The sequence below is a fragment of the Wasmannia auropunctata genome, unplaced genomic scaffold (assembly GCF_000956235.1).
Source record: "Wasmannia auropunctata unplaced genomic scaffold, wasmannia.A_1.0 LD335903.1, whole genome shotgun sequence".
Taxonomy (NCBI): Eukaryota; Metazoa; Arthropoda; class Insecta; order Hymenoptera; family Formicidae; genus Wasmannia; species Wasmannia auropunctata.
The window spans coordinates 3,202,487-3,217,095 of NW_012026987.1; positions in this window are offsets into that span (position 1 = coordinate 3,202,487).

Here is a 14,609-nt window from a genome sequence, read left to right on the forward strand (position 1 = left end):
TGAATATATATACACATATATACATAATGTATAATGTACGCGCAGTCGAGCAAAACGCGCCGCTGGAACGAAATTATTTATAATCGAGACGCTTCTATCGCATGGCGCGCTTAATCAATGCGCGCAAAAAGCCCCCCCTCCCCCTGCTAAATTAACAGACTCTAAAACCGGCGTTGCGTCAACCGGCAAACCGCCCGGAGCTTTTTGCGAACCGTATCCGCTGCTGCGAAAGAGACGACGGTCGGGCGATATTATATATTAAGGTCATCGCGTATCTATCCCGGGATTTCGTGAAGATTGCGTTTTGCGGTTTTCGACGAGCCGGTCATGTCAAAAGTTAAGCCTTATCTCGTCGCTTTGAAATTTTCTCTTTTATTCCCCCTTTAATCCTTTTTTTCTTTTATCTCTCTCTCGCCGTTTAATTTTGTTTTCTTTCCGCGGCGAAATATTTCCGCGAGCACTACAACGCGAATACAAGTTTTCGTATCGAAATACAGATATATTCGTGTGTGAGCGAACCGACTGATCCCTCGGCAAATAACTCGGAACACCAAGCTGACCTAATTTATCGCGGAGTTAATAACTCGCGGCGGTCGCATTTTCTAAAAGTCATTCAGTTGAGAAACAGCAATAAGACGACTACCGTTGTCGTGCTAATCCCTTGACGCGATTAACTGGGAGTCGTAGAGCTTTCGAGCGACCGATTTCCCTTCTTTTTATATCTCCCCTCATAACGGCCTTGATGCCTGATATCGTTAAGCCAGGCTCATTAATCTGGATGAAACCTCGTGGGTGTGCGGAATGACCTACGCCGTGAATCACTTTCGCCCTTTAGAGATGTGACGTTAGATCCCGAAAGTATAAAAAGCGATACTGCTATACGAACTGTGATATTCATGCATCGCCACGCTCTTTTTTTTTCGCGTACGCAATTTTTCAATCTTTGTTATTACGAGCGACTAAATTGCAGTTACTTTCTCGCGGGCGCTTTATTATCGCGTCCTTCAACCTCGCGCAACTTTGACGTCTTCTGGAGTCGATATAACGCGAGAAACAATGACATACGACAACGACGCCGGCGGCGGCGACGACGACGACGACGACGACGACGACGACCACGACCACCGTGATGGGGTTGTGTGAGTTGCGTCATTACCCCGAGGATCGAATGTGCGGTTTCCTTTGGAAGTCCAGGAGGCAAAAGGGGAAAGAGGAGGAAAAGCGCGTGGGCGAGAAAACCGCCGGCTGCCATAATCGTGCGATTCACGGCTGTGCAGTCCGCTGGCAAACGAGCGGTTTTCTTCTACCGTCGGGGAAAACACGACGATTACCGTCGACAATTGCCGTGTTTTGCGATCGGCGAGCAACGGCCAAGGGTAACGATAGGGGCCTCCCATCAAATCACGACGATTTATATCGTGACCGAGAAATCCTTGCCGATTATATCTGGGTTTCTGGGATAAAGAATCGCCGTAGAGAGAATCCATAAGAGACCGTGCGAGCAGTCAATATTTCAGTCGGAAATTTGCCCTGATTTATGTAGGCCGTGCGCTTACATCTGCATTATTACGTCTTGTGGTAGGCGATCTTATTTAAGCTCCGCCTGCATGTGTGACGTTTATTTTTTCGCGATCGATATCGTTTTTAGGCTCCATAATTCCGGCAAACACATTAATATTAAATTTCGTTAACAATTATTAATGATATTTTAATCCTTATTACATAAAAACGATTCTGTTAATCAAATAATTAATCTATTTTGTGAAATTTTTTAAAAGTAATACTGTTTTAAATAAGGACTGCTCTATATTTTTTTTTATTCCAAATATATATATAATTTAAAAATAAATTTTTATAAATTACACATAAAAAACATTTAATTTTATTTAAATTCAAAAATTTTCAATTTTTAAGCTACATTTATAAAATTTACATTAAATTATATTTAAATTAATTTTATTTTATTTAAATAAAATGTTTTAAAAATGTATTTTTGATAAACGTATAATTAGTTCACATTCAAATTTCGCAAAAGTTAAATATTATTTTAATTAAGTATTAAATAATATTCCATATTATATTGTGAAATTAATTTTTCATATTTCATATAACCGTAAAAATAAATCATGTTTTCTTAACGGAGAATGTGCTGAATGGAAAAAAAAGTAAGAAAAGACAACCGTATGTCATCGTCAAACGAATAATCGCCCTAAACGTCCGCGTGCCGCCGAGCGTCATAATTTTCGGAAGTGAGCTCCAAGATTAGCGGCAATTGACGTCACTCGTCGCGACAATAAAAAGAGGGACTGGCGCGGGTTTCGCGAGCGTCATGTACATATCACTGACAACGAATCGCCGCGATAGCGAACTGCGGATGTAAACCGCGCTAGCACACTGCAATGGGTGCACCCCCTCCCATCCCGAATGCGTTAGCAACAGATTGACGAATTTGTTGTTGCTTTGAGCCCTCCATCAACGCTTGCCATGATATCATTTTCTTTTGCCAAATATTTTATAAAGAAGAAAACCACGTATTTTGTATGTACGTTCCCCTTGAGAGCTGCAAAATGTAGCGAAATATTCGCGTCCCAACGTGATTTAACATAGTAATACATATAACTAATTAATTTAATTTGCATTTATGGTACGACCAGCTTTCAGCGTGTTATAATAGAGTTCATTAAGTTGATTTAGTTGTGAAAGGACCCTCGGTTCGCAAAGCGACAAGGATACCTCGTTCTATAGGACGATAATGATCCTGTTCGTTAAGTCTCGGCGAAGTATTTACGCAAGTATTGCACAACGTCAAATGACTTATTCTCCCCTGAGGACAGATTAAAGAGATCGTCGATGTTTACCGTTCAGTATTCCGCTCTGTTTCTCGTTTCACACGATTTTTGCGTCAAATCTCATTTGATATTCAAAGAAAATAATGGAGGACAATTCTCTCTATGAATTTTCCACCGTGAAAGAGCAAAAGAGAATGCAAGACAAACTGAATAAAATTTAACAGAAATCAGATATACAGTCTGTATTAGAAATATTTTATACCGCCAAGCGTTAAGCAGAGTCAAACGTAGTTTTCATGTTTCTGTCAGTTCTCGATTTGACGTTGACATATCTATTGTATAATTTCTTTTTTCTGTCGCTCTGGAGCGGTTCACCCGCATTTTACAAATTTCAGTCGATTGTGTATTCTCTTTGCGAGCTTCTCCTTCGCGTAATATTCACGTCGCACCGGACCGCCGTTTATCTCTCTCCAGCTTCCAGTAGATTTTTCAACATTTCCTTCGACAGGCGTCTACGCGCGCGCGACTTTCGCGATCCGAACGTATATCTCATTCCTTCCATGCGCCGCCAATATAACTTCTCTTGCGTCACACATCCATCATTATTATACATGCCAAAACCTATCTCCGCGATGCCGTTTGTAAGTTCGGACGCATTCGCGCGCGCGGACTTTAGACGTTTGAAACTAATTTATGCGATCGTATATTTTTATTGGATTACATTTTTTTTTCGGCACTCCTCGCAGAGGCTATTCTTACATCGTTTTTTATTATTAATAAATTACAGACGCTGCTCGTGCGAGACGATTAAAGTTACGAAATCATTTTTTCCCGTCGGGAGCACGGTATTCGCTATTTTCGACTCGTCAAACACGCGCGTACATCTTTTTCTTAACGAGCTCATTTCTGAAAGATTTTCCCTCTCCCCCTCACCCCCCGTATGCCGTATCTGTCGCAGTTAAATCGTCTAGACTAAGCGGGATCCCCGATCGTAGTCGAATTTAATGGGGGACACGATGAGACGCGACGGGAGACGCGACAGGCGTGGATAGGTCATAAAATTACTGATCCCGGGAATATATGGGTCGCGAATTTTTCGTAGCCGTTCTCTCTTTCTCTCTCTCTCTCTCTCTCTCTCTCTCTCTCTCGTGAGAATCTCTCGTGTCATGGGGAGAAGAATCTTATCTCGTGAACGTAAGAATATCTTCACGGAACTTCTTTTCACGGAGAAAGAGGGGAGGAGAGGAAAATATCTCCGCGATCCGGACTCTCTGCACGTGGGCGCACACGTGTGTGTCCGTCGCAGCGCGGCGCCGGGGATCCGCGTTTATTACGGCCACGATGCGTCGATTATCGAAAATAGCAATAGCGTGCACGTAAGCTATATGACTTCGTCCGGAGACGGAAGACGCGGGGACGACGCTCGTGCGCCCGTGAGTTCCGCGATTCCGGTCGAACTGGCGTCGTCTGGCGCCGGTAAATTGCCGCGCGTGTAACTCCGCTCTCTCGCCACGCACACGTGTACCCCCTTCCTCTCCCCCCTTCCCCCGCCCGGTATTTTTATCCGCGATAAGGATGAGATTAAATTTAACAATGGGATATTTCTACGCTGCGCTCGTTGTACCTTTGGATATAAATACAACATAATTGGTGTGAAATGCGGCAGCAAATGGAAAGATGATTGACAATGAGAGCACATGCCTAACTGAGTACAAGATCTGCAAATCTCGCCGTTCTTACTTTGATTCAAAGCTCGCCAGTAGGTTGAATTACATCATTATATCCTGAATTTGAACGTGGGTTAACTTAATAATAGACTCCATTTATGAACGAGATAATGATGACGAGAAGTCGTGGGATAACGTTGTATTCGTTCTGCAATGCTAATTCGAAATTGTCAATTTTCGCGAGAAGAACGAATTGTGCATTATGTGAAGTAATCATTAATTATGTAACGCTTTATGAATTATCTTAAAGATTAAATAATTTTCGAGACACTTCAGCTCGAAAATAATTTACAATATATTCGTTCATCTCGCGGAGAACATTATTCCGCATCATTCAAAACGCCATCGACAATTGTTCGCGTCAAGCTTCATGCGAGAGCCTCGAGATGAATCTCATTTAAGTTTCAAAAAAATAACTCGTGTTTTTATGTTGTATTTGAAATTTCGAAACCAATTACACTTTCGCACCGCTGATATATATTATCCTGTCGCTTTAAGAGACAGCCAATAACCGACGTCGTTGGGGATCCCCGACGGGGGAGAGCTGAGCGGAGCTTTGGTTCTTTTTCCCCATCATCAATCCCATTGACGACGCCACGCACCCATCCCCTCTCCCGGGGGGGGGGGGGATCTAGGAAAAAAATTTATCCCGCGGGCGAGCGTAATTTTTTCCGACGCGCCCGAGGAGGGCGTTGCGTAAATCCTCGCTAGTGATTCGTTTGAAAATCAAATTAGCGGCAGCATAGCTAGAAAATTCCTCAAATATCGCGCGCGTTTCGCCAAACCTCGCGCGAGGACCGCTTTACGTGCCTCTCCGAAAAGGTCAATCCGGCTTTGGCGATCTCTAACGCGCTCTATCCTCTTTACTGATCTACGCAGCGAGGATAATAGTTGTGTAAAGGGGGTTGCTAACGAGGGCTAGGAACGTCGCCGGAACAGTACGCTCTAATTTTGTATGTTGAACGTTATGAGCGAGGACGAGGTGCTGCAGAATAACCCTAAGGACCGAGGACGGATTAAGGGGCCTCCCACTATATTCGCGCTTATTAAATTACCTGTCGTAATACGAGCGAAATCTCTGTCGTAACATGTAAATAAGATTATTCTTTGCTTGTAATCATTTTCACAAATTTGAAAAAGTAAATAGAAGTAAAGGAAAATTTTTAAAATGTTCCTAAATATTTAACCTATTTTCAGAGAAGAAAAGTTTAATACTGTGATTTTAAGAAATATGTATGCATAATTTAAAAATTATTTTAATTTTTAAAATTAAAATGAGAAATAATAAAAATATTATACTGTTCTTGTCAATTTAATTCGTTGTAGTGGATTCCCGGTTTCGTGTAAAGAACTGTGTTTTAAGACCGACAAAAAGTCCGGCGCACAGTTTGCGTGTGGCTGGATTTTGTAACAATAAAAATTATTATACACATCACTTTTATCTCTGACTTATTCTTGGGAGACCTGATTGAGACATAATACTTATATACGATAGATCAGTATATCTCCTTGAAAATTTTGCGACGCAAGAACTTCGTATAATTTGCAATTCATATAAGGATCTCTTTCATCACAGAGGTTTCCTAATATCGAATTGTTTCAAGCCTTGGAACTTTCGTGACGTTGAATACTTCTGGGAATGGATTTTCATAATTGCTTATAAAGCGGCATTTTTCTGTCGAGTAAATGTTCAACGCGTCAATACGGACAGTAATTTTGCAATTTTGACAATGTAACGTATTCACTACCCCGTATGGAACGTTTGCGACAAGAGCTTCTTATAAACATCGGAAATTCTCGCGACGTAGAATTCTTCCGCTACGGAATTTCAATTACCCAAAACGAGCTTGGCCGTGTCTTTGCAGGATAAATAATTAACGAGAATAAATTATCGACGAGATCGATCAATATTAGTAGGTACTAATATTTAATGACGCGTTCCGAGAAAGGAACATTTAATTATTACATAATGTTCGGAGCAAAATTATTGTCATCAAATTTATTATCGCGTTAAATTTTCGTTATCAGGATAAATCGAATCATCGGAATTCATCTGGAATCGGGGACAGTCTGCATAATTGTCGAATCTATCTTAAGAATTATATATAGACACCTCATAGAATTATAACGTATAAAACTGCAAACCTTGATTTTGTGTCTCGAAATTTTCCGAACTTTTACTCCCTACATTCAAAGATGCACCTGTCCATTCACGCTCTATTTTTAATCTCGTGGCGACGTCATTGAGCGAATCGGCATATCCTCTTCAAGTGACTCTTCAACTACCCTCCTGGTCGCTCGCAAACAATCCTACATCACGCGAGTTCGCCGTAGGCGGCTGCCAGGTGATATTCACACCTGGCACGAGGGCGGCCAATGACGAAGGTGATCGTCAGCATCGTCGTCATGGTGAAGAATCGATGACGCCGCTTACACCCGCTCGGAAATAAAGGTCGGGAACCGACCGAGGGAATTGCGTGCTGCACGCTCGTGCAGCGAAATATTCGGCGAGAGTAAATACTCGCGAGTAGGATTTTGCAAGTGAAAAGGTTAAACAAATCCCGACTCGTCGCTTTGAAACTGGATACGGTAGCAATTTTTTTTTCAAACAAAAAGAGTTGAAAATGTCAGAGGCATAGTTGAAAAATAAAATCCAATTTTGAACAAAAAATACTTCTGATTACAAATATAAATACAAATTGAGGTAAATTACGCTTGTCAAGAATTGCCAATTACATTAACGAATAATATTAAAACTATTGTTAACGTAAATATACATATATATGTATACGTAAGAAATTTAATTATTTTATTAAAGTATTAATAAAATATGAGTGAGATACTGGTATTGCAATTGTGGCAAAATTGTAAGTTTTGCAGATATTTTTCGCACCCAATTCTTTTATACCGATGAATTTCTGCTGGTTGTTAAATCTCGAATATTGAGATTCTATTGAAAAAAAATTCTCTCTGATTTAGATAAACGATTTGCCTGAACATCTCTCCTTATTAATCCATTAAATTTATAACAGTGAGCCGCATATAGTATATCGACTCCTCAACTAGCCGAAGCTATCTTCCTAGTTCTTCCTTTTCGTGTATCATACTTCACACCGTCATCCCCTAACATTCGCAACTGACGGAAGCAGATAATTCCGCGCATTGTTTGTGTGCCTCGAAAAATAACCAACTAAAAAAAGCCGCGCGATAAACACACAGGGGTTAACAACATTGGATGATAGTTGGTGTACTGACGTCAGAACTCGAAGTAATGTTCGCGCCACTGTGCTATGACGTCATTGACCAAGGGAGAGGGGGAGGGGTTGCACAGGGTGATTGCGGCGGTAGCGGCGGCGGCGGCGCGGCGGTGGTGGCGGTGATGGTTGAGCCTCGCACAGAGGCGTAGGGGTGAAAGAAAGCCGATAAGAATTTCACCGACAAAGTTTTTCTCTCCGGGAAATATTTCTTCCATAATCAAATAGACGTGGCCGAGCCGAGTTATCAGTGACGCGGTCGCTCCTAGTCGTTGTTTTTACAAAAAGTCTCTCTTCCAGGAAGAAGTCCTTCCTCCCCCTTCTCGTCTTCCCTCCTCCCCCCCGTCTTACGGAGAGAAAAAAAATTGTCTGCCGGAAAGTTCGTCGAAGACGCTTCATTGCTCCTCCGGCGGCAAAAAAGCTGCGAACCGCCCTGCTGGTGGACGACGTAATAATTGAAGCTTTTTCCAAGTTGAACGTGCCACTTCTAATCCCTCCATCTCTGCTGTATTTGATACAATTAAACAAGAATACTCTCTCTCTCTCTCTTTTTCTCTCTATCCAGGCTTTCTTTATTTCGCATCATATACAGATAAAAATAACTAAATTTGTTTTTAAATTTGACGTATCGTCTACCAAGATAATTCGTTTCGCTAATACGTTTAAATTGATGCCAAGAGTTTTAACAATGAGTGACATAATTGTGTCACTTAATAATTTCCCGATTTGTGTTTTTGTTCCTTTCCACTGATGTCCCGTTCTCAAGTGTTCGCCCCAACAGTTATGAATCATCAACTTTACGACGTACAGTTTCATATTTCCTTGGAACTCTCTCTGGCTCCATATCTCTCTTATTGGGAAATACTTAAATAACAGCCCGATTTTAGATAATCGTCCATCCAGCTAAATCACACTCGCAATCCATTTTCTCGCGTAAAAATGAAACACGATCGTGTAACTCTCAACGTAATACCCGCGCATTATCTCTCTTTTAAAAGCTTCTCAAATTTATTCGACACAAATTTACCTTCTCCTCCCCCCCCCCCCCTACCGAGTGAGCGAACGTGCGAGCGATTTAACCGGAGAGAGCGAGTAAAGCCGAGTTACAACTCCTGTAATAGCAACGCAAATCCGTAGCGCCCGTTACGCTACTGCCCCCGAGGCTGTCAAACACGTGTGCCACCACCTCCAACCCTCCGGGTCTCTCCGCCATTTTGATGGCGAGGAGAGAGTTTAGGTTGGGCGATCTTCCTTCGCGTCCTCTTCTCGCCCATGTAATCTCGCTTCGTGCCACCCCCGGCCCTGCCGCCTTCAGCCGAACGCCGCCCCGGTCCGCATTATTTTACCGATTCCTCTTACCGGCGAGGCCAGTGACGTAACCGCGAGTAAAGGCCTCGCGTAAAAGCAACGGTGCTTCCGTGCGACTGAACGACGTGAATCCGACGTAAAAGAAGCCGCGCGTAAACTCCTTGCATTTTCACGATATTTGCGTTCCCACCCGCGCGTTCCGAATCTCAAAACATTCCTTTTAAACGCCGCGTTATATGCTCGGGGGCGCGAAATAAACGCCGATAAATACATAAATCTGTTAGTCTAACTGCATCAGCGGAGAATCGATCGAGGAACGTTGCTAGACGATTCTTCAAGAACATTTCCGTCAAATAAAAATATTATTGTCGCATTCGAAGTTTAAATCCTTAAAAGCTTTATATGAATAATATTTAAAATAAATAATAAAATAAATGTTAAAATAAATTAATTATAAAATAAATGTGTTAAAACAATGTAACATAAAATATATTATAAATAAACTAGCATAAAGTAAAGAAAGATAAAAAAAGAGAGTTTTAATTTCCGCAAAAGAAAAGTGCTGAAAATTGGCTATTTTGTAGCTAAAAGAAAAGATGATAGGTAAACTAACTACACTTTGTATCGTAAGAAACATCTTTCATCGAAAATGGTATATTTCTTATTGTTTCCCGAGCATCTTCCTTTCGGAACTTTCAGCGTTTTTCTTTTCAAACAAATCGATTGCTTTGACGTTTACGAGCTTAGAATTTCTGGATGTGGCTCAACCGACGGACGGCGCGACGCTGAATTATCTCATCGGTCGTTGAGAAGAAGATCGGCACGCGTAAAGTGGAAAGCTTTTAAAGCGCGTCGAACGATCGCCCGGCTGGGTTTTCATTGACTCGAGACAAGTTTATGAGTCGTTGCTTTACGACTTCCTCGACGCATTTCGCGGGAACAATGGATGGTTAGCGAGAAGAGGGGCACGAGAACCGCGCGGGAGCTTCCGGAACCGAGAAGCTCGCGACCGGTCGCTCGTAAATCGCCGCCGGATGTATTTACGCGTGGAGCCGCGCGGCTTTCGTTTACTACATTTTCATTCGGTGTTAAAAACGTCTGCTCCACCCCCGCCCCCTCCCGCCGACCGCATCTTTCTCACGATCGTGAATCCTCGGCGAATCTGGAGTCGATTTTTCCTCTAACGAAAATTTATCTCCTTGTTGAGGAAGAATTGCTAACAAATACTCTCGGCAATCTGACTATACGAGTGCAAAATTTTTGTCAGAAAAGATCCCTAAGTTATAGAATTAAACGAAAAATATTTATTTTCAATCTTTGCTGCCTACTTGCTCTATTTGACAAATAATTTTCTTTAATTTCTGTTTGCTTTAATACTTCCCACGTAAATATTCGGTCTTTGACGTGTTTGACGGTCTTTGACGTTCTACGCGAGATCAGCGTGAAATCATGCGATCATCGAAATGTTTCGCGAAAAGATTCCAGAAAATTTGTCGGAATTTCGCCGGTTCGTTGGTACTTGACCGCATCGGTGTACTATAAATAGTTGCAATAATCACGTGACGGCCGCATACCGGCATGCACACGTAGATGTAAATAAATAGCGGTGTGTATAAACGTAACGTCCCCATCCTACCGCCGAATTCGCAATCGATCGGACCGCGAAATTATCTGGTCGCCGCATTTTAAACTGCATTCAAACATCGTTCGTAACCCTCCCCCCCTCCCTCCCCCGTTCAGCGCACACACATTCACACTGTTAATAATGCTCCCGCTATTCTCGTCGAACCGACGAGACCATTATATCGCTACTGTCAAATTAGAAACCTGTATGTAAATCCCTCAATTATGGCAGTTTCGAACTGCCAAGAAAACGAATATTAAATCAGATTTGGAGATAAGATTTTCTTTGTTTTTCGAGATTTTCTTTTTTATATAAATAAAAGCTGTGAAAAAATCTTATATGTGTGCGTATTTAAAAGAATTCGCGATATTTTTATTTTAATATTATAGTAGCAGATATTTTTTTCACACATTTGCATATTATTACTTCAAAAATTCAAAATAAATTCAATAGTGAAGGAAATTGAAGAATGTGTGATTTTTATTTCTCCGATTCGAGTTGTCCTTTTCGTTCTTCCTTTCGCCTACCACTTGCAACGCAAGCACAAGTGGCCGTTTGAAACTGGCCGAACAATAGTCCGCAATGGGCCGGCAATAAGATACCCCGTGTTCACCGTGACGCATTGCAGTGAATCAGAAACGAGACACGTCATTCACCCGCGCCACTCGAGCTAGCTCGGCCGCGTCATCGCCACGGGATACCGGGTGGCCGCGTTTTCAGCGCATCGACCACGTCAATGATTTTAGATACACGTCAATCGGACTCGCGGATGTAATGATGGCCGAAGTGCGTCACGGAAGTGCTGCTTAAAATTTACACGGCCGGAGATTGCAATTCGTAATAACGGGATGATAGACGCGACTGGCGCATGAAGGCGATCGTTTCCTCGTTATGAAAAAAAAAAAAAAAAAAAATACCGAGACGATGATTTTTCCTCGATGAAAATATATCGGGGCGAGAATAATTCTCGCGCTGCAATTAATTAGAAGGGAAAGAGGGGTCTTTGACAACTCCCCACTTTCGGAATGCAAATAGATCAGAAAAACTTGTTATTATTCAGCCATAGTTTAAGTGAACTTTGCCGGAATCTTATAATTTATGACGTATATTTTTACCGATTGTCACCATACCAAATGTCACAGTCGTAAACCGCCAGAAATTATGCGTCCTATATTAAAGCTTAACGGAGACAATCGTGTTCTAATTTTTCAGCGATCGCTCCCCCCGTAACGCTGCATCAATCCGGAATGTTGATTTCGGGACGGTGGGGTGTAAAAATAGCAGGGGCACGTCTGCAAGACCTGTAATAAGAAGACAATCTCCTTCGCCGGAGATCGCCGCGCGTACGCCCGGCACCGCAAATATACCCGCCGCGCGTGGTATCTTTACAAGCTCGGAATTTACGTGGTTTTGCGGCTGCGCGATATTAACGTGTTTACCGCACAGCCAGGGAGAGTACAGGCCAGAGATAGAGCAAAATAGATTTTATTACGGCGGGGATTTTATTACACACTCACAAGGGATCAAGGACTTTGGAAGTTGCGTTTCGCGGCTCTTCCGGATAGGGGATGAGCCATCCTCTGTATATTTGTATACGTATATACGTATACGTATATATTTTGCGTTACGCAAAATATATTTACGATATTACCATTGTTTACCGCTGGGCGGAAGATTGAACTTCGCATATATCGTTTGCGCGTTCATATATCGCGGTGCGAAAATATCTCTCGAGCTCGCGCGAACGCGGCGCGGCGTCCCGCAGGATCGGAATGCCCTCTTGTTGACGTAACGCTCGATGAAAACACGCCCGACGAAATCTCGCGGATCTCTCGCGGGTCGGGTTTTGTAATGAGCAATGAGGGAAGACCACCCGCGGAAGATCAAGTAATAAAGCGTATACAGAGTGTCCCAGAATCATCGCTCCTCCCTTCAGCTCTAGGAAGATCATCTTCCGTTAATGTCGACGCTTAATTGTTGCTTAATAATATGCTTAAAAATGTATGCAACCAGTTTTCTTATTTTTTTATCCTCAACTAGCGGAATTAAATATTAAATATCATAGACATCAAGGATTTTTAATTTATAAACGTTAATTAATTGAAACTGGACATCGAGGATGCAGACATATATTATATATGGACATGTTATTGTTATTTGACTTTAAGGAGGTTTTACGGCATAATTTGTATTTGATATTTCTAATTGCGATATTTACTTATTGTCAGATGAAACGTTGAAATATTAGAGATGCCGAGAGGAATGAATTTAAGCAGATCGCTTGTCGAAGGAGGAACCTACACTGAATTTTCATCAGAGGAAGGAAAGCTGATAGTTTCGGCATGCCCCGTATATATGCAATCGATAATATCCACGGACAAAAATACTCGTCGGCGGCTTATGAACTTTCCTGGCTCCGCCGAGACGTCCTCGAGTAAAGTTCGCACGAATTCGCGAGCGAGATCTCCCATTGTAAAAACGTAAAAATAATAACGCTTTCCCCTCACGGCGACGCGCGCGAGCGCAATTTATATCCACATTAAAAAATAAATTTTCGCCTCGCGAAAAATTTTGTTCGGTTCCCAATGTATACCCGTGTCGGCGGTATCAACTTCCCATTTCTGCAATATACCGCACGGCACGCGGAGAGGGGTATTAATGCATTATTGATCGGACTTATCTCGCTCCTCGTCGAAAAAGAGACCCAATCGAAAAACGGTTCGGCCCCGCCGAACCGAAAGAAAGATAGCGCTTATCGATGGGATTTTTTTGCCTGACTGGCTTGTCGACAAGTTGCCTAACGGAGAAAATTAATGATATCCCATGCACCCCCCTCAGTGCAGAAGCGTTAGATAACCGTCATTGCTTAACTTCGGTGTGCCGTGTGCGCGCATAATGCGATGCTCTTGAGGACAATTGGCGCAATCCCGAAAAGAACTTTATTGTCTTAAAAATTCCGAGATTAGCTGCAAGCTCCAGAAATTTATGTATATATCTGTGTGAAATGTCGAAAAGCAATGAGAATGAAAACTCTTGCATCGTTTTATCATAAATATTTTATTGCGTCTAGAAACTGCAACGCGATCTCATATAGCGAAAGCAATTAACGAAATTGTCGTTTTTTATCGCGATACAATTTTTTTTTTCCGTAATTTTCTATTTGCAACAATTTGAAATTAAATACGCAGCTGTTCGCGCGTTACTCGCAGCTTTATTCGATTTTCAAGGAATTCCTAACAATTTTTCGTGCGTTCTGCGGGAGACCTAGGATAACGTATACGAAATTCCGCGTTTGCATTGATCTCTTTTTTTTATTTTGAAATCCCAGAATTCCTGCGCTACTTCACGCTCGGGGAACATCCACCGGCCTGCCGCGCGCGGCGCGGCGAAGATGCGTGGGCTGCGTATCTCGAGACGGTTGTTATGATTTACTTCCAGCAGCGTGAAGCACCCCACACGCTAATAATAGTCGGACCGTCAGACGGATCGAAGAGGAGAAGAGGGCCCTCTCCCCCCCGAGCTATTAGCGTGTGGTACGCCGAAAGCGGGCTAACGAGACTCGACTTTATTAACTCGATTCGGAATGCGCGGAATTCGCTCGCCGACGCCCTCGCGATGATTCCCTCTCGCGAGGTGTAGGGAACAAATCGAGGCGAAAAGAGAGAGAGAGAGAGAGAGAGAGAGAGAGAAAGGAGGGAAGGGAACGAGAGGGATCGAACGAGCTCGTCTTCTTTTTCTTACCGTTCTTCGTTTAACCTCGATACCACCGCGGTATCTGGTGCGGTTGAGTCAGCTCAAGGTCGCCGCACGGATCCAAGGCTGCGCTTGGATCTTCCCCGTGACGATTAGACTCGGTTGATCCAATCGGTTTTATACTGGGAGCTTCTCAAGCTTCCCCCCCCCCCCC